Raw genomic sequence first — 26,850 nt, 5'->3', positions numbered from 1 at the left:
TCCAAGTTTATTTGAAACCTTTTTACGAGTACAAACTGTTTTAAATGCTCCCTGGCAAAGTTACCTACAGCTGTATGCTCAGTAATAGTGTGTTTTTTTTCCTTGCTGGATGCAATTCTGAGCAGTGTCTGACAGTGAAGAGCAGAATCCGACGATCCCGGGGTCAGCTGAGGGACTCTGCAGATGCTGAGTCGCACTTCTTTACATCCTGATGGGAGACGGGAATGATTTTACAACAAAACCGGGTGTCGCAAAGCATTTACCTCGGGGCCCTGTTGGGCTGTAGCGCTGGGTAGTGGAAATGAGATCCTGCGTACACTACATTTTCGAATTTTAATGTGCGCGCTCACTCCTTTCCAAAACCGGGACATGTGTTTTAATTAGAATATAATGCCGGGAAAGCCGGGCAGGCAGCAGAAATCCGGGACCCTCCCGAAGATTAATATTTGTACTATATTTAGAAACGTACAGCGCCTACACTTGTGTGTAACAGTGTACGCATTTGATTACTCCTCGACAGCTGTGGTGTCTGTAGTATCCCAAGCAGAAGGCCTGGAAGTCTGCGAATTTCACAGCAAAAGCAAACAATTTTTAAAAAAAAATTTGCTCCTAATCAACACAAAAGCCCAAGGAAGTGTTTTTTGTGTGTGAATCTGTCCCCGGGCTCACCCCGAGCACGCTTCTTAAAGGTAGTTTATAATGTGCAGTCAGGTACCTTTTGTCATTTAATAAATATTTTCACATGTATCCCTGTTGTGCTAGCACTGAAGCGGTCTGTCCAGTGTGTACTCCATGGTGGTACCAAACCAAATTGCTGTAGGAAGTGCGTTTCTGGTCATCTGATTTCGCAGCTCAGAGGTTGTTGATGTCCACAGTTAAGTACACAGTTTTCACAGACCCACCCCACATGTGCATAGAAGAGGTGCTTCAGCGAGACAAGAGCTTTGTTATAATAGTGACCACCTCAATAATAAGCATTTGTGTTGCCCACGTGAATTTTCTCTCATTTTATTTACCCAAGTATGTCGAAAAATGGAGTTCTGTTTGTGAGGTATTCGAGCCTATTGTCATCAGTATGTCACACAGAGATCTGTGCAGCAAGTCCTCAACCCAATGAGATGTTCCACAAGGAAGGTATTAGATTGTCTCTTCGCTTCTTTGCAGCATGTGTGTGAGAGAGGGGTCTGTTAAGGAAAACAGGATTTAGCACCATCTTTGTGTGACGAGGAGCTCAGGTGAGCACAGTTTGGCACACTTCTTTTGCTATACTAAATTTTAAAATGCGTCCCTGCATGTTGTGTTTCATAATACATGAATGTAAAAAAAAATATTTTATGGACTGTGAGCAGCTGTCTACCCCTCCCCCGCATAGCAGACACATACTAATGCCTACCAGGCCTGATTGCAAACTTTGCTCTCTGGTACCTTTTAGTCCTGTTTTGATCGTTGTACATGCATGGCTACTAGTTATCAAATAACATTAGTCACCGGGCTTTAAGTGGGCCAGGTCCCTTCGGGTCTCAGATGTGACGGGTCCCTTACTTCTAACTTTACAGTGAAAACCCTGCTGATTTCTGAACAATTAACATGTTCAGTTAATTCATATCAGTTGCAGTGATAAAGTCCTAATTATTTTTCACGTTTTACTGAATCTTGCCTCCAGTTCATAACAGGTTGTGTTTTTGTTTGGCACATTACTCTTGTATAGTGCATACTTTCAGCTGAGTTGCTTCTAGGTGCTATAACGGCCACTGTGTTCAGGCTGAAGCCAGTGCAAGTTTCTTGCAGTGCCTGTCCGTGGGCCAAAAATGTGCAAAATACATGGCCATCCAATCTTTGGCCTCAGCACAGCGCACACAGACAACTAACAGCCCGGGCTGGTTTTCGGTGTATTTTAGTTGTGTTATTATATCTGGATGCAATAACAGAAACTCAAAGGATTCATACCACTTGGGCGCCACACTATAGGAATCCCGGAAATGTATTTTACGTTTTTAAGCCACGTCTTTTAAGTACATAAACCAAGGCTCTTTTAGAGACACCCCCACACACTGTTTTCATCCCACCTAAAGCCCTGAGAAGTCACCGTGAGCTACTCTAGGTGACTTCAGATTAGGACCGCTTGGTTCTGGCTGCCTTTCCCTGCATCAGGGTTTGCTCGGATATCCTGGTTACGAACAATTCCAAATATTCACAGCCAATGCAGAGCCAGGGGGTAGGATGGGGGGGGTTCCCAAGACTTGGAGGTAGTTGGTCCCTGGCGGAGGATCCTGTGTCCAGATCAATATAACTCTTAAATGACTGGTATTGGTGCCTGGTAGGGCGCAGGTCACACCCACAGCCTGTGCTCCCTGCGATACTCCATCACATCCCTCGAGGACCACAGTGACGTCACAAGGGTACTCGCTGGAGTACGGCACCCGCCTGGGACCAAACAGCAGTAGTTCGAAATAGCAAACGTAAACATTGGTGCAATGTAGGCTAAATTCAGGGCTGTGCACACAGTTGAATGCCGTTGCAACGATGCTCCGCGCGGATTTCCTGGCCGGGGTCGCTGTGCATAGCCAATAGGTCTCGCCTTTGGGACCTTTAAGTGCTTAGCCATGACACAGTTGACGTTGTTGCACCAAGGATATTGTGCTGCATAACTAAATACTTATAAGGTCCCAAAGGCGAGACATATTGGCTATGTCAATGCTTGTTTACTGTTTTGTCGTCCAGACTAGAGGGTCTACACCAGGATTTGAACCACCCTAATCAAGCATACTTCATCTCTGGGAGAGAAATGTGACCACACAAATACATTTCTCCACATTATTGAGATGACAAGTGGAGCTAAAGCAACAGTCTTCTCTTGATGCCGAGAAGGCATTTGATTGTGTTGAATGGGCCATTATAATGGATATCCTGAAGAGGTTGTGCCTTGATTTGTGTAGGGCATCAAAGCGCAATATCAAAACCCGGGTGCTAAAATTAAGGTGAATAGTGGGCTAAATATATTAACATGGCTGGGTTGCCCCCTCCTCCCCGGCCACCTTTTCTGTTTGCACTAACCCAGGGACAACTGGATTATTAGTGGAGCGAAACTGGGCCCAGACATGTTCAAAGCCATGGCCTTAGCAGGCAAGATCATGCACTCCAGGACTACAGGACTAGGACAGAGATTTTCATCCTCGCTCTACTAAACAAATTAAGAAAGGATCATTCTGCACAACATCCATAGCGTTGATGTGTGCTACATACAATCTGAAACAATGTTTAAGTAGGTTAAAACAAGACAGTACATAAGGGTAATCGTAGCTAAATTCCTGTCAGAAACCGAACTATGATTATAAACAGCCACCCACTTAGTGAAGGTATCCAACTTAAGGTTGCATCAAATCTCATGGCTCCTGTGCGAAAGTCTATTTTACATAAATTACTTTCTCTTAAATTCTGCTTTATTAGAAGAAGAAATAGAGGAACCAAAACATCAACAGGCATACATTGACAGTGTCTCCCTAGCAAATAATGGATCTTCAGTGCTGATGAGGTTGTGTGATTATCTAGTAGTATGTCATTACGAGCCTCATCCATAAATACTAATCTGTAGCTCTACAGCAAGTTATTGCAAATAATTAATTGAAAGTTGTACAAAACCTCAATACACAAAATAGAGGGGAGGGAGAGAAGGGGGGTTAATGCGCACATTCTCAAAGTTATTCTGTTCATAATGGCTTTACACTTATGCAGTGAGCCTGTGTTTAGTGCGTGGTTATCAGATTATAAGTGTGGGTGTCCTTATCCAAGAATACCGCGGGATGGTGAAGTTTAGGGGCAGGTTCTGAGTGAGATGAGGGCAAGGCGCAGGAGTGTCAGGTTGCAACGTGAGCAGATAAGCTCAATATAAATGCCAGAAATCCTTAGGGCGAGATTCAGGTGGTTTTAATGTGGAGTATATCTCTGTTTGCATGTAGGAAAAGGACATGCTCCGGAGCCAGGCCTCCTTTGTCGGACGAAACCTGTCTCCCCAGTGCACCGCAATTTCCCTCTTGGCCAATAGTAAAGCAATGGCTGCAAGTCTGCGATAGCAGACCGGGAGGTCGGGGACAATGCCCAGCAAGGCCATTCTGGGGGTGGTGCCAGAGGTGTAGATATCATGAGTGACAATGTTTGGAACACCGAAATCCAATATGCAGAAATCTCAGGGCAGGTCCATGTCTTATGGGTGAAATCAGTTACAGGTGAGCGGCGCTTAGGGCATTGCGGCGATTTGGACGGATCATACTTGGTCATTCTTTTGGGGGTGATATATGACCTGTGGATAGACTGGAAATAAAGGAGCTAGTGGGGATGGTTAGTCGACACTAGTTTTATCTGTGAACAACCGAAGGCCCAATCTTTGTCAGAGAGTGGGTATCCTAAGTCCATCTCCCAGTGTTGGCGGGTCCCCCTATCATGTACTTGTTTCAGGTTAATACATGAGCGGTAGAGTTAAATAATCCGGTGGGAGCCAGTTAGAAATAGCGTGAGGGGCGGGAATTCCGCGGGTGACCGCTTTACTGTGCGAAAACAGCTGGGCAAATGAGTAAGAATGAATCTTCCCATTTATGAAATTTCCACGACTTGGGAAATGTCTAGCTGAGTCCTGATATGATCATCTGGGAAAAGATCCTCGAAAGAGTTTAAGCGGAGTTTCTGTAGGGCACGTAGCGCCAGCCTCTCGATTGTTCATGGGATTCACAGGTTATGGGTTTGAGGTAATTTAGGGGAATAGAGGGTCGAAGCCCAGCAGCCTGCTGAGCTTTCGCCAATCTCAGCATGTGGTGGATAACGTTTGGTCGTCAGTGGGGTCTAGTCGGATGCCTTGTGGTAAAATAGCATTGAGGGGTGTGGGGTCCGCTAAGACTCACTCAGGTCTTATGAGCGGTATACGGGCATCGGGATGGAGCCAGTAGTAGTAGAACTGTACTTACGCCACTAAGTAGTATAAGCGGAAGTCTGGGACAGCGAATCCACCTCGTTCATAAGGGAGCATGAGTGTCCCATGGTGTCCGCGGTCTACAGCCCGCCCACACCAGGCGCATCAGAAGGCCACAGAGCTGTAAGAAGAACATGTCTGTCACGGGTATGGGTATGGGTATGTTTACATAAAGATATAAGATGCAGGGGGAGTACGTTCACCTTAATGAGTGCAATACATCCAGCCATGGAGAGCGGCAGGCGGATCCAGCTGTCCACCTGGATGAAAAGTTTATCCATGGCGTGAATTGAGACTGATAATCTGATCGTTGCACCTATGAAGTGTTATCCCCAGGTATCTAGTAGTGTCAGCTGCCCACTGGGGGCTCCCGTGGATAGGACTATTGCCAGACGCCACCGCCCGGCCCGGGTGACCCCACTTTCCTCTCGCAACACCCCACACCTGAGAGCATGGTGGTCCAAGCCTCTACCTCCAAGAGCGCATTTCCTAACGCTTCACCAGATGGGGAATCCAAGAAGCTGCATCATCTTGGAAAGAAGACCTTTTCTTCCGCCAGCGTGGGACTGCGGTCGGTAAACACTGCATGTCTATTGGGCCGTTATTCCCACTCTGTGTGGGACACGGTTGCGCAAGTGCTGCCTCAGTATCCAGAGGAGACCCGGACCGTACTCTCCCACGCTGTTGCCGCTGGGATGGACGCAGCAAAGTTTACCATCCGTTGTGGTCTGGATACCGCCAACTCTCTAGGCAGGACGATTTCCAAGTCGTTAGTCATTCGATGCTACGCCTGGATGAGATCGACTGGCTTTTCTGGGGATGTCCAGAACACCCTTATGGACATGCCCTTTGATGGCCGTCTCCTTTTTGGCGACAAACCAGACAACGCTCTAGAGCTTTTCAAGGATTCACGAGCTATGGCCAAGTCCTTGGGCCTCTCCAGCCAGCCTGCGCAGTCTGCTTTTCACACCTTTCGTGGCTACAGAAGGGGTGCCCCACATACTCCTACCCAGAGCCACAGGCTGACGTAAGTTCCCCAAACTTCGTGCAGCCGGGGACGTGGGAACCACCACCGTGGTGCCGGGGGCCTGCGGGCGGGCCAGTCCACCAACCCCCCCTCTTCAGCCTCTAAACCTTTCTAATCTGACATTTCAGGCCCATCAATCACCAGTGGGCGTCAGGATCCGCCTTCACCTCCCCCCACTGGCGCACCATCACATCGGACAGTTGGGTTTTGCAGATAGTCCGAAGGGACTACTCCCTCCCCTTCGAGGCTACCGCTCCAGCCATGCCACCTCAGTACCATCGTATGTCGGAGGATCATGTGGACCTTTTCCAACAGAAAGTCACGGCTGTCTTGGCCAAGGAAGCCATCAAATGCGTTCCTGCCCCAGAAGTAGGTCGTGGTTGTTCTTCCCACTACTTTCTGGTACCCAGGAAGGACCAGGTCCTGCGTCGTATCTTGGATCTCAGGAACGTCTGCCGCTTCCTCCGGAAGGAGAAGTTCAAGCTGTTGACGCTCGCTCAGGTCTTGTCTGTTGTCGACCCTGGAGACTGGATGGTAGCGTTGGACTTGCAGGACACTTATTTTCACATTCCCATCCTGCTGGCCTACCGGCGTTTCCTGCGGTTCACAGTAGGCCACTAGCACTTTCAGTTTACCGTGCTCCCCTCTGGCCTTACCAGCGCCCCCTGGGTGTTCACGAAAGTGATGGCGGTGGTCGCAGCTTATCTGCGCAGGTCAGGGGTTCTAGTCTTCCCCTATCTTGACAACTGGCTGTTGAAGGCGGGCTCGCCCCAGGCTTCCGCCTCCTGCATTTGCTGGGGCTCTCCATCAACGTGCCGAAGTCACACATTACCCCTTCTCAGAAGCTCCTCTTCATCGGGGCGGTTCTAGACACGACGCAGTTTCGGGTTTATGCTCCCGAACAGCGAGTCCGGTATATTCGGGCAATAATTTTGATCTTTCAGCCTCTATACTGGATTTTGGTCAGGATGACCCAGAGGCTGCTGGTCCTCATGGCGTCTTGCATCCTGCTGGACGATCATGCCAGGTGGCATATGCGGGCTCTGCAGTGGGACCTGAAGTTCCAGTGGGCGCAGCATCAGGGAAATCTGTCCGATTGCATCCAAATCTCGGATGGCACTGCACGACAATTGCAGTGGTGGCTCACAAACCAGGATTGGGTCAACGGCAGGTCCCTCTCCCCTCCCCAACCAGAACACACATTGGTGACAGACTCATCCCTTCTGGGATGGGGCGTCCTCATGGGAGAGGCGGAAATCAGCGGCCTCTGGTCTCCAGCGGAGTCTGGGCTCCACGTCAACCTTCTGGAGCTTTGGGCGATCTGTGTTGCGCTCAAAGCCTTCCTTCCCTCTGTTCGGGGAAGAGTAGTGCAGGTGTTCAGACAACACAACCGCCATGTGGTACTGCAACAAACAGGTTGGGGTCGTGGACACTATGTCAGGAGACCCTCCGTCTCTGGACATGGCTGGAACATCAGGGCATATCCCTGGTGGTTCAACACCTGGCAGGTTCACTAAACGCCAGGGCGGACAAACTCAGCTGCAGGTGCATGATGGATCACAAATGGTGTCTTTACTCGTAGGTGATGCATGGTCTCTTTCAGCAGTGGAGAGAGCCTTGGTTAGATCTGTTTGCCACCGAAGGGAACGCGCATTGTCAGCAATTCTGGTTGTTGGAATTTCAAAGGCGGCACCCGCTAGGCGATGCTTTTCGTCACGAGTGGAGTTGCGGTCTTCTATACGTGTTTCCGCCTATACCACTTCTGCCCAGAGTGCTGAAGAAGATCAAGAGCGACCGGGCCAAAGTCATTCTCGTGGCTCCGGATTGGGCACGAAGAGTCTGGTATCCAGAGCTGCCCAACATGGCCATCGATCCTCCGATCAGACTGCCTCTTCGGGAGTATCTTCTGTCGCAGCAGCAGGGGACGGTCCTCCACCCGAACCTGTCCAGCCTCCACCTCCTTGCGTGGAGATTGAGCAGCGGCAGTTGACGTCATTTGACTTGCCTCCCGAAGTCTGTGATGTAATCATGGCAGCCAGGCGTCCCTCTACTAAGACGGTATACGCCTGGCGATGGAACACATTTGTGGCATGGTGCTCAGCAAAGGCTGTGGATCCACTTTCCGAGGTTCTCTTGTTCCTCCTTTCTTTGGCCCAGCAGGGCTCTGCTCTGGGCACTATCAAGGGCCATCTCTCTGCCATTTCTGCCTTTCTAAGGCTTCCTGATCAGCCTTCTCTCCAAATCCCCGGTTGTAAATCGTTTCCTAAAAGGCAGTCCTCATCTCTTTCCTCCTATCCTCTTCGTAATACCTCAGTTGGACTTGAATTTGGTTTTGACCTACGTGATGTGTGCTCCCTTTGAGCCGCTTCACAACTGTCCTCTATGACTCTTAACTCATAAGACTGCATTCCTGGTAGCCATCATATCTGCCAGAAGAGTAAGTGAGCTCCAGGCTCTTTCATCCAAGCCTCCTTTTCTGGCTATACATCCGGACATGGTTGTCCTAAAAACTCGTCCATCCTTTCTTCCCAAGGTGGTCACCTCCTTTCACATCAGGCAAACCCTCACTTTGCCCACCTTCTTTCCGCCTCCGCATCCTTCTAAAGAGGAAGAGAGGCTCCACCGTCTGGACCCAAAAAGTACGCTTTCCTTCTATCTGGATCGCACCAAACAATTCCGGGTGGATGACCAACTCTTTGTTGGCTACGTGGGCACCAAGAAAGGTCGGGTAGTACACAAGCGGACCATCTCTAGATGGGCCGTTTTGTGTATTAAAGCCTACTATTCTCTAGCAAAAAAGGAGCCTCCAGTGGGGCTACGCGCCCATTCCACCAGGGCGACAGCAGCCACTACTGCTTTTGGACGAGTAGTCCCTCTACATGACTTCTATCAGCAAGCTATGCGGGCATCGCTGCACACGTTCACAAAACACTACTGCCTGGACAGCCAAGTCTTGGACTTTCTGGTGTGAACTTGGTTCGCAGACCCACCTCTGGGGTTGGTATTGCTGGGATATCTATTCTAAGGTAAGGAATCTATAACTAACTGTTTCTTGCAGCTGAACAAGTTACTTACCTTCGGTAACAATATATCTGTAAGAAACATAGGTTAGTTATAGATTCCTTACTGCCCCACCCATCCTCCCCGTCTGATTTCTAGCGTTAAGGACATCCTTTCAGGGCCTTAGTTTTGTGCACCAGTGGTCAGTGTCTTGCATGGCTCTGTGTTTCTGGCGCGGAAAGTCGTGTACAGAACTGAGGTCCGTGCGCGAGGGCAGCATCTATGTAGGTACTGCGACGTCATCCCGGCGGCCACGACGTCAACAATGGATGAGGAGTCGACCGACGCCACCTTCCGACACGCAGAGGTACTGCTGACGAAAAAATATCCGGATCAAGTTAGACTCCTAGGGGTAATTCTAAGCTAAGGAATCTATAACTAACCTATGTTTCTTACAGATATAATGTTACCGAAGGAAAGTAACTTGTTCTTTATTCGTATCTTAGGTTTTCCAGCTTTGTGTGTTTGCTTCTTTCACAATATGTTCTATCCTTGTCTGGAGTCTGCGTGGGGTAGGGAGGGTCTTGCAACTGACATCCCACCTTATTCACTTTGCATTCCCATCTCGTCCCTTTCCAGAGGCGGCGGATTTGATAGGGTTTCTGCTGTCTCATCTATGTCTGATGCCCTCATGTCATCTAATAATCTCCCCCATGCTCTCGCAGTGTCTAGGTTCCCTATGCCTCGGTTTGCTGCTCTCAACAAGATTCTATTTTGTGCGTCTGCCCACTTCTCCAGCTCCCTTTTCCAACTCTCTATTCTTGGCCCCCTTGTAGCCATCCAATTATCTATAGTACTCTCGACTATAGTTAGCACCTCCTCCCAAAAGCCCCTCAAGCCCAGACAATCCCACAACATGTGCAGAATATGCCCTCCACGCTGCAGTCACTTCCTTTGTTTACCGGCCTTTTCCCTGCTGGCAGGACAAGGCCGGGCTGCTTCTTGGTGTCTCCTCGACTTCAAGGCCCAACGGGTGCGTTCACTATGTTGGAGCGATCCTCGCTTCCGATGGATGCCACCATTTGTTTTGAGTGCTGCTCCCACAGTTTGGACTTTCCGGCCGAATTTCTTTACGCGCAATTGTCGTTTGGGGGTTCCAGTTGGCTTACTTCAAGTCTTGGGCTCTCGTTGTGGCTCGCTATATCTTGGACTGTCAGGATAGTGCCATACAACGGCCAGCGGGACGGAGCTCGTAAGCTCTGTCGCTTACTCCATTGGCATCCAAGCCACGCCTCCTTCCCTCCTGAACTGTTCGGTGCGTTTCCTGTAGTTGTGTTATTTGGATACCCCTCCTGTTCAGATAAGAAAGCACTTTGTAGCGCTTTGACTTAGTATGCATACCACGAATGTTCCAGGAGAGGCATTTATAGGATAAGGGGATTACCATGTGTAGTACAGGTCAGATGCATTAAATCGTGTTCACATTCCCTGTCCCCACCACTCCCCCAACACCTGCATGTGCAGTGCAGATGTTTTAGGCATCATAGTACGACTCAAAACTCCCCAAAACCTGCACCCAACTACAAGTAGGTTGCCATCCCCCATCAAACCAGTAATCTGAGCACCTGATCACGGGTGGACCCCCACAGATATCCGATAAGGGAGTGGTCGAGAGATCCTCCCTGGCAGCGATCCCTCCATCCAGCGCAGAGGTTAAAAGTACAGTCTTTAGCCCAGAGAGGAAACCGAAGCACATCAGTCTGGTCCCTCCAGCTTGTCTGCAGTTCTGCAGTCGCTATCCCCCTTTATGTTAACACTGTGCTCTAGATGCTATATGATGTCATCGGATGATCTTGGGGTTACATTGGGCATCATGATGGTAAGGGTTGTAGATACAGTGGAACTATGGTCAGAGTCTTTTAACACTCTCTCTGTCAGGTGTTAGATGCCCAGTTCCTCCTCCACTCAGCAACGCCACTCCACCACTTCCATCGGTTGCTGTCTTTCTAGTATCGCCTCAGCCTGCGAGGGAGTGGCAGAGCTACGCAGTGACTTCCTTCTTCTGGAACGGGATTTATGCCCTCGCTGCGGCCGCAGACTGCGATTATGGGCCCGACTGGCTGCTGGTCTAGCCAGCTCCAGATCTCCTGCAGGGAATGAAAGAATTTGGCTCCCTTAGGCATCGTCACTCTCAGGCGGGCGGGAACAGCATTGCATAGGTGAGGCCCAGTTGCCATAAACTCTTTTTCGCATACTGAAAGGCCCTCCGTCTTTGCACCTCTTTCAAAGTCTGGGAAGATCCATATTATTGCATTTTCTACTTGCAGCTCTCCTGTGCGTCGGGCTTGCATTAGGATATGGTCTCGATCTTTGTAATATAATAGTCGGGCCACCACCCGCTTCCGGGGGACCCCTGGTAGTGGCAGCTTGGTTGCTACTCAGTGAGCCCGCTTGAGCGCAAAGAAGGCAGAGAGCCCCTCTGTTGCGAACTCCTCTTTCAGCCATTGTTCCAGATAATCTACCATGCTGGAGACTTCAATTCTTTCCGGAAAAACTCACCACCTTAATATTGTTACTGTGGGAGCGATTTTCTGCATCCTCTGCTCGCAGTTCGAGTATACGAATGATAGTCATCCTCTCATACGTCGAGGTGAGCGCCGACTGCATGTCTGCTACCGTTTGCTCAGTTGGGGTGAATTTCTCCGCAAGGCTTCTATGATCGTCACGCAATAGGCCTAGATCAGACAGTAGGGTATCAATTGTAGTCTTTAGTGCCTCTCGAGAGGAAGTGATGGCCAAGAAAACGTCCTGCACGGTGAGGTTCTCAGCTGGTCGTAGTGTCTGCAATATTGGTTCCGTATCCTTCACATGTCCCATTGCACCTCCAGGTCTTGGTCTATTTGCGAGTGGTTTTGCCCATGGTCGCCGCAGGCAGGGCGGGCCACGTGTTGTGTGGTGCTATGCATTGTTAGAAAGTCATACTTCGGATTGAGGTAGGACCGAACTGAGGTCTGCGCCAAGCCGCCCCACAACGTGTGGGCCAGGTTAGTAGAGCCGTCACACATTACAGGGAAGTGATAATGCCACAGATCCACGAAGGCCACACAGCATAGATATCGTTCACTGTGCAGTCAGATTGAAATAGGTTGTCACACAGGCCCCTCATAGAACCCGATCCAGTCCAGGGCGCCCTCACAGTTCATCTTCCAGCGCCCCTCATATTCCTCATCTGATATGCAATCAGAGTGGCACCCCTAGGAGTAACGGCCAGCTCTCTGGTCCCAACTCGGTGGGCGGACCCCCCTCAGGGTCTTCATATGTGCTCAGACTTTTCCAACTCCGGTGTCTGGGCAGAAGGCTCCGGTCAAGGCAGAGCAAAGGCCTGGGCAGCAGCAGGCCCCAAGAGGCAAGGTTCATGGTCACCAAGCCCCTCCAGCAGTGGGCAGCCGGGCATCAGCCTTGTTCTCAGCTGTCCTCCGGCTCATGCAGGCTCGCCCTTTAATCAAGGGCCGGTAGCACTCTGGGTCCAGCTATGGACGCGAATCGCTCTCAAGTCAAGGCAATCTAGGTGGATAATGACAGCGGGCCCTCATACTGGAGATTCTAGTCTTTGGTGAAGGGGGAGGGCCTTAGGTCACCATTCACCCGCAAGTCTCCATGCCCACCAATCTTCCTCCCTCTGATCAAGCCCGCCTCAGGCCAAGCGGAGCAGTGCTAGTGCATGCAGGACGGGTTGGGTGCCTGCCGATACACGGGCCGATAAGGCCAGACAGGCTGTCTGTCCCTACCGCTCTTCCCACAAGGCAGGTAGAATCAAGCCTCCCCCACCACCTTCCTGTAGAGCCATATGCCCACCGATGTACAGGCTGGCAGTCCCAGCCCCTTGGCCCAACCTCCTTACCTCGCCTCTTATGGCTCCCCTCACCCGTCCCTCTCTTGCAGATTCCGGTGTGTGGCTGAAGATGCCTGAAGTCTCAGGTGCCGCCAACGGTCCAGGATCTCAAGCCGCACATGTAGGAGTCTAGCGAGGGAGCGACTGCCTCTCCCCCCCCCCCCCCTGGACACAAGCATCACTTCACTCTCTCCCACCCACAAGGGCAGCTCTCCCCGCTCCGCCTCACCGCAGCCCCGGGGCAGCACCTCTCTCTAGGGTGCCGGTCCGCTCTCGTCTGTCTCGAATCGTCAGCAGTAACGCATCAGGCATGGCTCTCTAGCGCTTCAGGCAGTGCTACAATCCAGACTCCCATCCACACCTCCTCCTCGGTCGGCACCTGGTCCGACTACTGCCTCAACCTGGCGCCCTATTCCAAGGTATCCGCCGCCATCTTAGGTCGCTGCCTCGCAGGTCAGCTACAATTCGGGCAGAAAATCTGGTGAAAGCGAGCCCATCTCTCTTCAGCCCTGCCAGCTCCTTCAGCGCACAGGCATGGTGAGGAAAGTGTCTCGGGTCCCTGGGTTGGGCATATAGTGACAGGATTGCACTGGATGGGGATCGACCGTGTGGAACTCTAAGCAGAGCTGCTCTGTCCATCGATGTGGGCCATGCCTCTTGGTGTTTGCATTCTTATTGGTGTCTTTAAAAAAAAATGTGTTCTTAAAGATGAGTGGTGCAAGACACCGTCTCCGCTTTGTTAACTTTTTTGCAGGTAACAGGTTGATAAATGCTTGCCTGTTTTGCTGGACATGTTATGACTGCCATTGCTCAGTCAAGTAAAAAGTAGTCTAATGAGGGTGGATGTAACCTCGTATCAGGCATCTTTTGCACCCCTAATATACAATGCAGATTTTATTCAACCGCTGAATATTTAATACTTTAAACACTGGAGGGAAGGTAGATGTGACACATTAGGAGATCTTTTCACAAAGGCCCCATCTAACCTTTCCTGCAGTTAAAGGAAGAAAATGTGACTGACCGTGAGTAAGGAGTTAGCAAGATGCCCCTCGTTGATACTGATAGGTGCACGATTGGAGGAAAATCTATTCAATATATAAAGCTAAATGTAACACAATCTGTCTTTCTCTTGGTAGCAAAATGGGCAATTCTCTCACTAAGCAAAAAAAGTAGACCCATACTATCATTTGTGTTTACAGAAAGTGTGGTACCTCTCAGAGATGGAACAGTTGGCTTATGAAATGCAAGACGATGATAAATAATATCCAAGACCGGTAAGACCTGTTATTCAACTTCTGGTACGGGTTACCCTAATGTTACTTGTCCAGAAAGACTCGAAACCCTCTAGGCGATGGACACCATTAACTATGAAGAGGGGCTGATAATCTGGTTAGTTAAGAAACTTGATGAGATGTACCTAGAGGTTTTAAAATACGAACATCCAATCAGTGGTTCTTGGGTTTTTATGTTTACTATTAGAGTTCAATTGCCGTTGTGTTGTAAAATTCCAATAAAACTGATTGAAGCCAAACATTTGCGAACTGTAACAGAAATACATCGCCTATTATTTGAAAAATTTCCCAAATTTGTATGTTGTGGACCTTAAACACTACAAAAATATTACTTTTTAAATGTAAACCTTCTAATCCTGTTTGAATGCAATAATGAAAAATATCCTAGCTAACGTAACGGAAAGTTTCAATTCTATTAAGGACTCGGAGGCGAGGATTATGCTATCACTTTCTATGCTTTATTTGCACAGCAGCCATTTTAAAACTCAAATTTGGACCACCTTTCCTAAACCCCCTCGGGATAAAGTGGTCAAACAAAACAAAGACGGGACAACATATCCCTCAGTCCATAGTAACCAATCACAGTCCGAGACCCTCTCCTAGTCCCTCTTCACTGCTCTGTTCCTCCTCCTTTCTTTGCTGGGAAGCGTCTTAACCCCGATCAAGTGTCATGCTTTCCGGAATCCGATCCTGGAAATCAAAGAAAAAACATCAGGACCCAGTCTGAGAAGGAAGGCATATGCATCAAAGCGCGTACAAAGCAAGAAACTGCGAGATGAGCATAATCAATCAAACACAAGATTCTGACTTGTTCAAATTTGACCTAAAGAAGACCATGCTAAATCACAAACATCATCTCACAAATCCAGATCAAGAAATCCAACTGATACTTACTCCCAACGAAGGGTGGGAATCGCTGCGTCGATCTGCGGTGGGATAATCCTCGCCTCCGAGTCCTTAATAGAATTGAAACTTTCCGTTACGATAGCTAGGAAATCTTTCATTCTATGTCTGGACCGGAGGCTTCGGATTATGCTGCTTCAAAGCTTACTTACCACCAAATGTGCCATATCAAAGACAGGTTTAAAATAAAACCTCTTAAAAGTTGAATCTGAGGACCAGTCAGCTGCATTCATTATGTCCTCTAAACGGGCACCCAGAGAAAAAGCTTTAGATGCCATCGCCCCCCCCCCCCCCGTGGCGAGTGAGCCCCAAACTGCCGCAGGCTAATGCCTGCCATCCCAAAGTTCCGAGTATCGGGGTTCCGGAGGAAGCGATAACCGGAGGCCTGTTAAAAGCCTGCAAACAAAAGGATGCTCTCCTACCGGTTTGCCCCCCAGCGGGGAATGACCTGCAGAAATCGCCGAACGGAAGGTGTTGACCGACCGATAAGCCATGCCTTGCTGAGCGAGGTGCGCCAAAAAATTCAAGACCTCGACCACATCTGCGACCACGGGATCACAACCCCGTCGCACACACCGACACCACCGTGTCCAGGCGGAGCGATTACGTTTAACCGTGCTGTCCGACCAAGCCCATCGTCCCCTGTAATCCTCCACGCCATGAGGTGGAGAGAGCCCGCGAGAACCATTTGATGGTGAACTCCATCCGGATTGAGGAGAAGCTCTGGAAAGTGGGGGAGTAGGATTGGAAAATCCCAAAAAAGTTCCAGAAGAACCGGAAACCACACTTGAGACCTCCAAATTGGTGTAATGAGAACCATGCTGGCTTGCTGCCGCCGAATCTGAGTGGAAACTCGAGTGATCATGGCGAAGGGCGGGAACGCGTAAGCTGTTTTCTGCGTCCGGTCTTGTAGGAACTCATCCGTGTCTGCCGCCAGGGGGTCCGGCCTCCAGCAGAAGAGACGAGGCAGCTGGTGGTCCAACCTGGAGGCAAAAAGATCCACAGAAAAAGGACCGCAAAAGTCCTGCACCCGACGAAACACATCCTGATGCAGCTTCCACAGACTGGAAGCCCTGAAATGACGCGAATGCCAGTCGGCCACCCAATTCTGACGACCCGGGAGATACTCCGCCGTCCATGAAATGTGATTGTCGAGGCAAAACTTCCACAAATATATATAAATAGATTTATATACCTGACCGCTGAAATTTTGTTCATCTTCAAGAGGATGCAAGACTGAACTCTGTACTTGGTCCAACAATGCACATCGAAGGAGCCTGCCAAAATCTCAAGGCAGTTGATGTGAAGCTCTTGCTCCTGTGGGGACCACAAACCTCCTGTGGAGAAATCTCCAGATCGAGCGCCCCAGCCTGACTTGCTTGCGTCTGACTCTATGACCAGGTCCGGGGCGGAGCCAAAGATCGCTCTCCCGTTCCATGCTTCCATGTGGGAGAGCCACCAACGAACTTCCTCCACCGCTTCCCCTGACAGGGTTACTGGATGGGAATATGGGAGACCTTTCTGCGCGAACTTGGCTTTGAGTCGTTGCAACGCCCGATAGTGTAGGGGCCCCGGAAAGATAGCCTGGATCGAGGCTGACACGATGCGGGCTATCTGACGCAGAGGAACCGTGCCCTTGGCAAGCGTCCGTCTCAGCTCCTGTCGAATTTTAGCTATTTTCCGCGATGGGAGACTGAGAGTTGCTGTTGTGCAGTCGACCACGAAACCCAAGAACGTGACGCGCTGAGCCGGTACCAAGAGGGACTTTTTGACATTTATGACAAAACCCAAGCCCTCTAACAGACTCACGGCCTGTTGCAACGGATCCTGAGGTGAAACCGGGTCTGGAGCCAGCAAGAGCATATCGTCCAGGTAAACGATGAGACGTGTTCCTCTCGCCCTGAGGTACTCCACTACTGGTTTGAGAACCTTTGTAAAGCACCAGGGGGCGGAGGCCAGCCCGCAGGAAAGTGTAGTGAAGTGATAAACTTGACCTTTCCAAAGGAATTGAAGAAACTTTCTGTGAGGCGGCCAAGTAAGCATCCTTTATATTCAACCGGACCATCCAATCCGCCGGCCGGAGCACATCCCGTAGAAGGTGAATACCCTCCATTTTGAAGTGACGGTAAACCAACCAAACGTTGAAATCCCGCAGGTTGAGGACCGGACGTTGTCCCCCATCCGACTTGTCCACCACAAACATGTTGCTGATGAAACCGAGAGGATCTAAGGCTGTGCGGCAAATCGCACCTTTGTCTAAGAGAGTGGAGATTTCCGTGCCTATCAGGGCCTCTTCTGACCACGAAAAATGAATGAGATTGGGCGGGAAGCTTTGCTGAGGTTCGCCACAGAATTCTATTCGAAACCCCTGCACCGTCTGGAGGACCCAGGCATCGGACGTGATTGTCCTCCACACACCTAAAAAGCGGGCCAAACGTCCTCCCACTCCCACCAGGGAAGAACAAGAAACACCGGTGTTATTAGCATTGTCCCCTCCGCGGAAACCTCTGCCTCTGGAACGTCTGCCACGGGACGGGTAAAAATTGGAATATCGTGCCTGCGTTTGGTACTGCCGTTGCCTGGAGCCTTGTCCCCTGGAGTTATTTGCGCTGGTAGCGGGGACCTGGCTGGTCGAGCAACCCCTGCATCGACCGGCCCCATGGAAAACTCGTGAGAGAGACTTTTTTAGACGATTTGGCCCTAAGGAGGTGAATGTATTTACGAATTTCCCTAATTCTTTGAAAGAGGGTTCCCGGAACAAACCCCCTTGGGCTTCAGCTCCAGCCTCCGAATCCGCCAAGTCCCCCAACTTAGGGTCCACTTTTATAAGGAAAGAACGACGGCGCTCTATGGAAAGCGGGCAGTTCGCATTTCCTTAGAAGACTATCGCCCTCTGCGCCCATCCCGAGAGGGCCTCCGGCGAAATCAAGGCACCTGAAGCCTTGGCATCCTCCGCCATATCCAACACCATTGTCATGGGACCGAGGGCATCCATGAGTTTATCCTGGCATGCCCTCCAGGAACGATCTATCCCTTTCTTGGGATCTTTGATAAACTTGGCGAGAAGTCGCCATCCGGGGACCAAGCTCAGGGGTCTGTGCGACTTTCCCATCAAGGGAGGGGCGGGGACACTCCGAGCGAAGCTGGCTATGCGCCTCCTTCCCCATAGGGATGCGAATCCTACTGGCCACGTAATTGGCCACCTTGGCTGAAGGTGCCCATTCAGAGGAACGAGGATGTACCACCAGTTCAGGGTCTAGCATATCAGAGCTAACGGAGGGAACCTGAGGGTACGATGGGGGCGGTGAAGAAGCAGGTCGCCATGGCCTAGAAGGTCCCGGCTCTCCATCCGTATCCCCATTGACATCATCACCTGTGTCTGGAGCTGGGAAGGGTCGATCAGTGGGCGGCGCCGGCGGAGAAGGGATCACAGGAGGGCGCTTCGGAGCATTGTGGGCCATGAAAGCATCCCATAGCCTGTCAAAGGCATCTTGATTCACACCGTCCACTTTGGGGCGTTTCGCAGGTACCGAGTCGCTAGAAGGGACCGCTTGCTGACTAGAGGATGTTGGAGGAGCCCACCGAGCACAGAACTGCTCCAAACGTCTACAAAGACGCTCTTCCATAGGGCCCATGGCCTCTTCTACGGTGCGGTAGATAGAAGAATCAACCGCGTCGTAGAAATCATCATCCCACAGTAGCTGATTGAGGGTATCCTCCCAGTTATTGTCTCCCTGTTGGGATGTGCTGAACAACCCAACTGACCACTGGATGGACGGGAAAAGCAAGAAGAAACCAGTGGGAACCCCCAAACAGTCTGCCTGACTGAAGTCAATATGCTGGGGACCAGCGAGATTCACTGGGTAGAACCCTTTATTAAAGGCAAACAGCGGTCCAAGACCTGAGGGACACAATAGGCTTGAGGGAGAAGGGCACACCAAACACCCTTGGATGTGTCCCCTCCAGGCCCCAATTCACCTGGAAAAATGCATGCGTGCTGTAAGCACCAAAATACACCCAGTGGGCGTCCAATCAACTGAAACTCTCCTACTCGTGAAAACGAGCGTCGGGCAGGCAGGAGCGAAGCGCTACAGACCCTCAAAGAGGGCGTTTGTCTCCAGTGGCGTGAGGCAGGCTGGCAATGGCGGCGGAATGCAAATCGAAAATTCCGCGCGCTGTGCTGCCAGCGAGAGGAGCCATCGCGTCAGACGCAGCAGCGCCCCTAGCGGTCGGGGGGTCTTCACCGCGCCTCACCGACTGTTGCATCAGCGGAACTGTGTAAGCCCGGAAACCGGAGCCGCGGGCCGCTCTACCTGCCAGCAAGGAGCCGAAGCTCCGTCCTAGTGACACACTCCCACACAAAACAATGCCTCAGCGGGGAGACAGCGGAAGCGCGTTGCGGCGCTCACTAGCGGACCAATCTTTTCCACAAAGCCCGAGGTGAACCCTGGAACACGCTGACGCTGAGGGCCACAACTCCACGGGTGACACAGTAAGAGAACCGCACATAAACTATAATAACGGGCGCGGGATGCTAAAGTCAATCCTGCGACCGCCGATATTATGAACAAATGCAATTAGAACAGAGAAACGGAAAAACACTTCTCTCCGGCTGCTGAGCAGCAAAGAAAGAGGCGGAACAGAGCAGTGAAGAGGGACTAGGAGAGGGTCCCGGACTGTAATTGGTTACTATGGACTGAGGGATATGTTGTCCCTTCTTTGTTTTGTTGGACCACTTTCTCCCGAGGGTGTTTGGGAAAGGTGGTCCATGTTTGAGTTTTAAAATGGCTGCTGTGCAAATAAAGCATAGAAAGTGATGGCATAATCCGAAGCCTCCGGTCCTGACATAGAATTTAATAAAATGCGTATGCTGTATAATAATGTGTTGAAGAAAAAGAAAAAAACCTTATCTCTACACTTTCTCCAATGATAGGCTTATTACTCTGCTTTCGGCATTAGCCTAATTTATGTAAAATCATGCAGCTAAACATCTTTGCACATATTTGGAAGGTCATTAAGTTCTCAGTGATGGATTTTTAAAGTGATTTTCACCCCTAAAGAAGTTCCAAGTCAACTATGATTGCTCATGTGGATAACTTCTGCATGGTAGCTGATTCAGACCGTGCCAGTGCTATGATTTTATTTGACCTTTCAGCAGCGTTTAACTATTTTGACAGCAACATCTTTATTATTCACCTTAGCCATTGTGTATACTCGGACAAGTCTTGGAATGATTTGTCTTCTTGAAAGATAGAGATCAAAAAGTGGCTCTTGGTTATATTTAGGTCTCGCCTGAGGCAGCGCATGCGTTGCTCTGGCGAGACATTTAGTAAGCGGGTTTCAAAGTGCTACCCATCACAGGCTTTTGCAGGCCAACAGCTGTCTGTTTCGCGCACAAGCACGCGCAACGTGCACCGCTGGCATCTGGCTTTCTCGCGTTAATCCCCTCCCCTCCTCCCTCCCTTCTCCCACTCCCTCGTCAGCCTCATGCCTCTTTATACTGTAGCAGGCCGCAGCCGCCAGCTTTGTTTACTTTTGCTCAACAGTGCTTAATCGCGGCACCCGCACTTTACTTTAACCATGTAAAAGTAAAGAAATAGATGTTTTTTTTAATTTCTTTACTTTTGTGCAATCGCGGCACCCGTGCTTTACATTTAACCATGTTGAAGGTAAAGCGCGGGTGCCGTGACATTTCATCCACCATTTTCTTTAACTTTTATTTTATCTTTTTCCTCAAACGGAGCCTCCTCACCAGCCACACTGCGCCCCTGCACGCACCCTGTCTATGCGTTTCTCCCCACTGTCACAGAGTTGTCCATTTTTCTTCAGTTTGCCATTAATTTATAACCAATCCATTTTGTCTTGTTTATTTTCTCAGCTCAACTCCCCCACCCTGCAATACCACAATGATCTTCTAAATAAGCTTTCCTGCCAACAAAGACATTCCAATGTTCCCCTCCAATCTTGCTCATAGACTCACAATTACCCGTCAATTGCAGCCGGCCTGCACCACCGAATGACTGGGCTGATGTGTAATGGGAGTCTGAATTGTTTTTGATTAACTGTTCTTTCTTATAAAAGTGAAAAGAATGAAGCAGCAGTGCTGTTAGGTCAAAATAATGGGTTTTGTTTGGAAAAAGTGCTTAATTGGTTCCATAAAACAGGCAAAAAACCCACATGGCATTTCAGGCCAGCAGCCTCCACTGAGGTAAAATGACAGCATTATCAATACTCCAGTGATACACACTTCTATTTTGGTAAAAATAAAGGATTTCAAAGGAGCTTATTTTCTTATTCTAATGCGCGAAATGTGAAATCTTTCATAAGCACCTCTACTCGCGATCTCTTTGTGCCTTGAAACTAAATAGAACATCCCTGCCGCGCTTCTACTCCCTCCCCCTCCCTCACCACAGAGCGCGTCTTTTATTTAACTTTCAGCCCATGCCACAGTGAAATTACTTCAATGCCATTTTCGAGTAGCGTTTCATAACCAGCATTGGCATAGCCAATAGGTCTCGCTTTTGGGACCTTATAATTATTTAGTTATGCAGCACAATATCCTTTGTGCAACAACATCAACTGTTGCATGGCTAAACACTTCTAAGGTCCCAAAAGCGAGACCTATTGGCTATGCCAATGCTTGTTTTGTCTGCTTCCCCTACTTTCAATACAGAAATCTCTTGGGGGCTGGTCCTGTCCACCTACCCGATTTAATATCTCTGTGCAACTTCTCTCCAAACTCTTGAAGTTTTGGTGTCCAATTCTAAATTTATGCAGACGAAGTCCAGCTGGTTTGATGTCTAAATGAAAACCTTTCCAACCCTACCAATATGTGAAATTGTCTTACTAAAGCCAAGGAATGGATGGATACCAACTAGTCTAAAATGAACCTTGAGACGATGGAAGGCTTGTCACAAGTGTCAATTCATCCTCAATTTTGGCCACATCTTTTGCTTCCATCTTTTTTTTTGGTGTCAACTTTGACTTCCAAGGCTTTAAAATATGTAAGCTCAACCCTCCCCCTCCCCCTCCAGAATACAGGAGAGCTACTATTTCTTCACTTGTGTCTTGATTTCTACAATGACCATATTTGGTGGACATAAACAAAACTCTTTTGCATAGCTTTCAGTCCTTTCAATTCAATTACTAAAATTTGAAAAATTACTGCAGATCCATGCTTTGTGAGACCGAATACATTTATTGAGAGATTTTCCTGGCTTCTTGTATGTGCCAGAGTACTTTCAAAGTTTTAAGCATGGCCCAGAGATGCCCGTTTGGAAACACTTCCCCCTTCTCTAATTTCCAGAATTTCAAGAAATAATCCAACACATTTACTTTGCTACTTGCAACAAATTGTTCTCAAAGTCCCCCACCATCAAAAGTTATTCTCTAATATGGTATCTCAGTTATTGAATGTGTTGCCCTGCAACCTTAAGGCCACTTCTCCCATGCAGCTCTTAGGAAAAGCTTAAGACCATCCTATTCTCTGCAATTCATTCTGCTGACTCTGCCTTCTCACCAAGAGACCTCATGATGAAGTATATGTTGATTTTTTTTTTTAATTGATCAAAAGGTGCCTGGTGAGATGCTTGAATTTATCTCAGCCACTGGTATTTACCTGGGTTCGCATCCCAGTCCATCCTTTTTTTTTTTTTGTTTTAACTCGGTTTATTGATACGGTTAAACATGGTCATTACACACAGGGATTCATTACTTTACAGTGTTTCATAGTCACGATCACTTACAGATATCACAGCTTTCGATGTTGTAGAATACAAGATGGTAACATTACATATCACATTAAGGTGTTAATGGTTCGTCAAGGGATGGGATCAGGGGAGGCTCACACAAGTTACCACGGTACACATTCCACTTTGACCAGATTGCTATCCATTTCCGGGGGCAGCCCCAGGCAACATACACTGTCTTCTCTTGCAACCTACACCAGTCCATGTCCTTCTTCCAAGCGCTAAGTGTTGGAGGTGTTACTGCCTCCCACAGACGTGCTATGTTGCGTTGGCGTCGCCCATATTCTGCCTTTTGCTGTCAAATCGGTGGGCTCCCAGATGTTTAAGAGGCAACTTTTGGCTTCAAGCTGTAATTCTACCCCCCAAACTGTACGCATACAGTTATGTACCTGTTTCCAGTAGATTAGTATCAAGGGGCACTTCCATAGTATATGTCTGAACGTCCCGATCATACCACACTGTCTCCTACAGAGCCTTCCGCACTCCTGCCCCTCAATACAAGTCAGTTACCAGAAATGTAAATTCGATGTAATATTTTCAGTTGAATCAGTCTCAATTTTGCCGATATTGCCACTTCCTTTGGGGAAGAAAGCGCCTCCCTCCACTCTTCCTCATCGATCTCCAGACCGTCATTCTACCATTTTCTCCTTAGTTCGAGTAGGAGGTCAGGGGTGTGGTGTATGGGTTTTTTGTATGTGTGGTAGATGGCCTTTTCCGGCAAGTGACCGTCAAGCAGTCTGTCCTCTAAGGGGGAGGATTCCGGGAGGGGCGTTTCGGGTGTAATGTTTGCCTGGAGTGAGTACTTGACCTGCGCATATCTAAAGTATTCTGTGTGCGCTAGTTCATATGTCTGCTGTAGTGAGGCAAACGACACCATGCCATTGGGTCCCCAGAGGTCTTTTATACGGGAGATCCCTATCAAGTCCCAGTTATTGAACCCTTTAGTGCAACCCAGTGTGCCCAGCCATTCAGAAACCCAGAGTGGGGTAGCCAACGTAAGTTTATCAGCCCATCCCAGGTTGCGGCTCACAATGTGCCAAATTGGACCGAGTGTCTTTTAGGCCCTGTAAGGGGGTGTTTGTTAGGTTTAGAGTAAAGCGCAGCCTCGAAATTCCCACCTGGGAGGAGCCACCTATCCATCCCGTAGCCAGGATCATCACCACTACAATACGTTCCCTGGTTAATGGCCGAGAGGTGAGCTGCCCAGTAGTATTTCCTTATGTCTGGAAGTGCAATGCCCCCTTCATACCACCCAAGTGTAAGTTTCTGGAGTGAGATACGTGGCGTTCCGGCCCATTATAAGTCCCTCTGTTTGGCCTCGATTTCGTTAAAGTACTTTTGTGGGACTAGGTCTGGGTAGCTCTGGAGAGCGTATATGAAACTTGGCAGTGTCATCATCTTGAAAAGAGCTGCCCGGCCCAGCAGGGACAGCGGGAGCTTCTTCCAGGTGGCGGTGTCCCTCTCGAACCTCTGCAGAGGTGGTAAGAGGTTCGGGCTGTCAAATCGGTGGTGATGAAAATACCAAGATATGTGAATCCCTCTGTGACTGTCTTGATCGTGCACCCTCGTGGCATTGAGGGGGGGGGGGGGGGGTGCCATGCAGGACGTATAGCAACGACTTCCCCCAGTTGATACTGTATCCAGAGTTTCTCCCGAAACTGGTGAAAATGTCCAAGGCTACTCTCCGTGATTTATAAGGGGTGGCGAGGTACAAGAGGATGTCGTCTGCATAAAGCGAGATCCGGTCCTCCCACCCCTCAGCCCACTAGAGCCTCCGTAACGAGAGGTCCTGTCGCATCCAAGCCGCGAGCGGCTCTAGGGAGAGGGCGAAAGGCAGGGGTGAGAGGGGGCAGCCCTGCTGCGTCCCCCTCTCAAGAGTGATCACCTCAGAGATCCACTACCTGAGCCAGCGACTCAGTATAGAGGAGACGTATCCACCCAATGAAGTTAGGGCCAAAGCTCAACTTTTTGAGGACCGCCATCAGGTATGGCCATTCAAGCGTGTCGAACGCCATTGCGGCATCCAACAAGACAACAACCACATCCTCCTGGATTGTGTGGCAGCATCCCAGTACCCCATGGAGTCGTCTTAAGTTAAGTGCAGTGTTAACGGTGCGGCATAAAGCCCGATTGGTCTGGGTGGATCAATTTAGTGAGTATCGGCTTGATCCTATTTGCAAGCAGTTTTGCGAGGATTTTGGGTTCGGCATTTAATAGTGAGAGCGGCCTATAAGAGGTACACATCTCTTTGGGTTTCCCGTCATTCGGGATGGCCACTATTGTGACGATACGCTGGTCTCATCAGTTTCCCCAGAACCTTACTATCCTCGAACATACGCTTAAGGTGTGGGCCCAGGCTGTCAGGCTTGAGCTTGTACAGCTCAATCGGGAGACCGTTGGGTCCTAGGGCTTTCCCTGACCGGAGATCATTGATCGCTGTGGCCAGCTGTTCTGCAGTGAGCTCACCCTCCAGGGCCTCTCTGTCTGCATCAGAGAGGGTATTTAGCCTAATGTCGGCCATGAGCGCGGAGGAGGAGTCCTCTGGCAGCTCCGATCCCTTTCGGTAAACCGTTTTGAAGTGCGCTGCAAACTCACGAGCTATCTCCTGATGTTCAGTTAAGAGGGCGACAGAACTGTCCCTGAGCTCCGCCACTACTCTCTGCGCTTTCTGTTTCTTGTCCAACCAGTCTATCAATTTGCCGCTTTGTCGCCTTGGTCATACAGTCGGCTGTCCCTGTCTCTCGCTAGGCTCTTAGCGGCATCAGTGGCCAGTGCCTTGTATTCGGCCGCCTTAAGCTGCATTTGATGCAGAGCCTCCGGATCTCAATCAGCTTGAGCGGCCCAAACCAGATCAAGAAGGTCGTGCTCGACGATAAGCATTTGCTTTTACTTGCGTTGTCCGGCGATTGTGGAGAGGGCGTCGCCCCTTATTACGGTTTTAAACGCTTCCCAGAGGACGGTAGGGGACTCCATCGTCCCTTCATTTTCTTGGAAAATCTGGCAGGTTATCTTCGTTTTGGTCTCTGGGTTATGGAGGAACCAGGGATTTATGGGCGCAATACAGCCTACCTTCTGTCCCCCTATAGTGAGGTTGGCCCATATGGGGGAATGGTCGGATATACCCCTTGCCAGGTGCTTGATCTCTTGGATGCTAGTGTCGTGTTGCAAAGGCATAAGGATGTAATCTATCCTGGAAAGAGTGCGGTGTGGTCCCAAAAAGAATGTGTACTGTTCAAGGTTTGGGTGGCTCATGCGCCAGAGATCTACTAAGCTGAATGCTTCAAGGAGGTTTGAGAGCCACATGTGCCCTGTGACGATGTCACGGGGTGGGTGCCTATCCAGTACCCCCGATATTACTGCGTTAAAGTCCCCACCCAATAGAAGTTGCCCATTAGGAAGGGATAGGAAAAGTTTGCCCAGATCGTGGTATGATTGGGTTTGGAGACCTGGTGGGTTATAAACCGTCAACAAGTTGAGTGTGCGTCCCTCCCATCTCCCCGAGAGTACTGCAAATCGTCCCAATGGGTCTGTCTCTGTATGTTCAATGACAAATGGAAAGTTACGGCGCAACAGAATGCCCACCCCCAAGACCCCGTAGTGAAGCCAGCGTGTGTCGCCATTGTGTATCCCCATCTATTATGTGCATGACAGTTGTTACCGATAAGGTGCGTTTCCTGCAACGAGACAACATCCGGGAGGAGTCGTTTGACGAATTTGAGAACTATGCCCCTATTGAGCTTGTCCCCTAGCCCGTTGATGTTCCAGCTGAGGATCTTTAAACTTTTATCCCACCTCGCAGCCATCGCTGGAAGCAATTCTTTCACGCGATCCATACAGCTTGCAACACCGTTCCAGCACACAATTACATTCCCTGCATGACCAACTCAAACCCCCGCCCTCCCACCAAACATTACAAACCATTAGTAAATAAGATTGGAGCTGTCGACCCTCCCGCCCCCCTGCTACCCTGCCACGTAGGTCTAGAACGACTCCCATCCCCAACTAGCAGAGCGCCTATCGTCCCAAAA

General features: G+C 49.6%; 1 protein-coding gene across 2 annotated transcripts in view; it reads left to right on the top strand.

The window, feature by feature from the left end:
- Positions 1-26,850, top strand: part of HP1BP3 (heterochromatin protein 1 binding protein 3) — a 784,108-nt gene that overhangs the window by 71,989 nt on the left and 685,269 nt on the right. The window contains exon 2 of one of the 2 annotated variants that reach the window (XM_085608964.1): positions 14,079-14,153. The exons of the other annotated variant lie outside the window; for it this stretch is intronic. The gene's annotated coding sequence lies outside the window, so the exon portion shown is untranslated. The remainder of the gene's footprint in view (positions 1-14,078; positions 14,154-26,850) is intronic. 2 annotated transcript variants of the gene reach the window in all.

Source organism: Triturus cristatus, chromosome 1_2 (assembly GCF_964204655.1).
Source record: "Triturus cristatus chromosome 1_2, aTriCri1.1, whole genome shotgun sequence".
In the NCBI taxonomy this organism is placed as follows: Eukaryota; Metazoa; Chordata; class Amphibia; order Caudata; family Salamandridae; genus Triturus; species Triturus cristatus.
The sequence above is the reverse complement of the archived record's forward strand: the minus strand, read 5'-3'. Positions and strand labels throughout refer to the sequence as shown.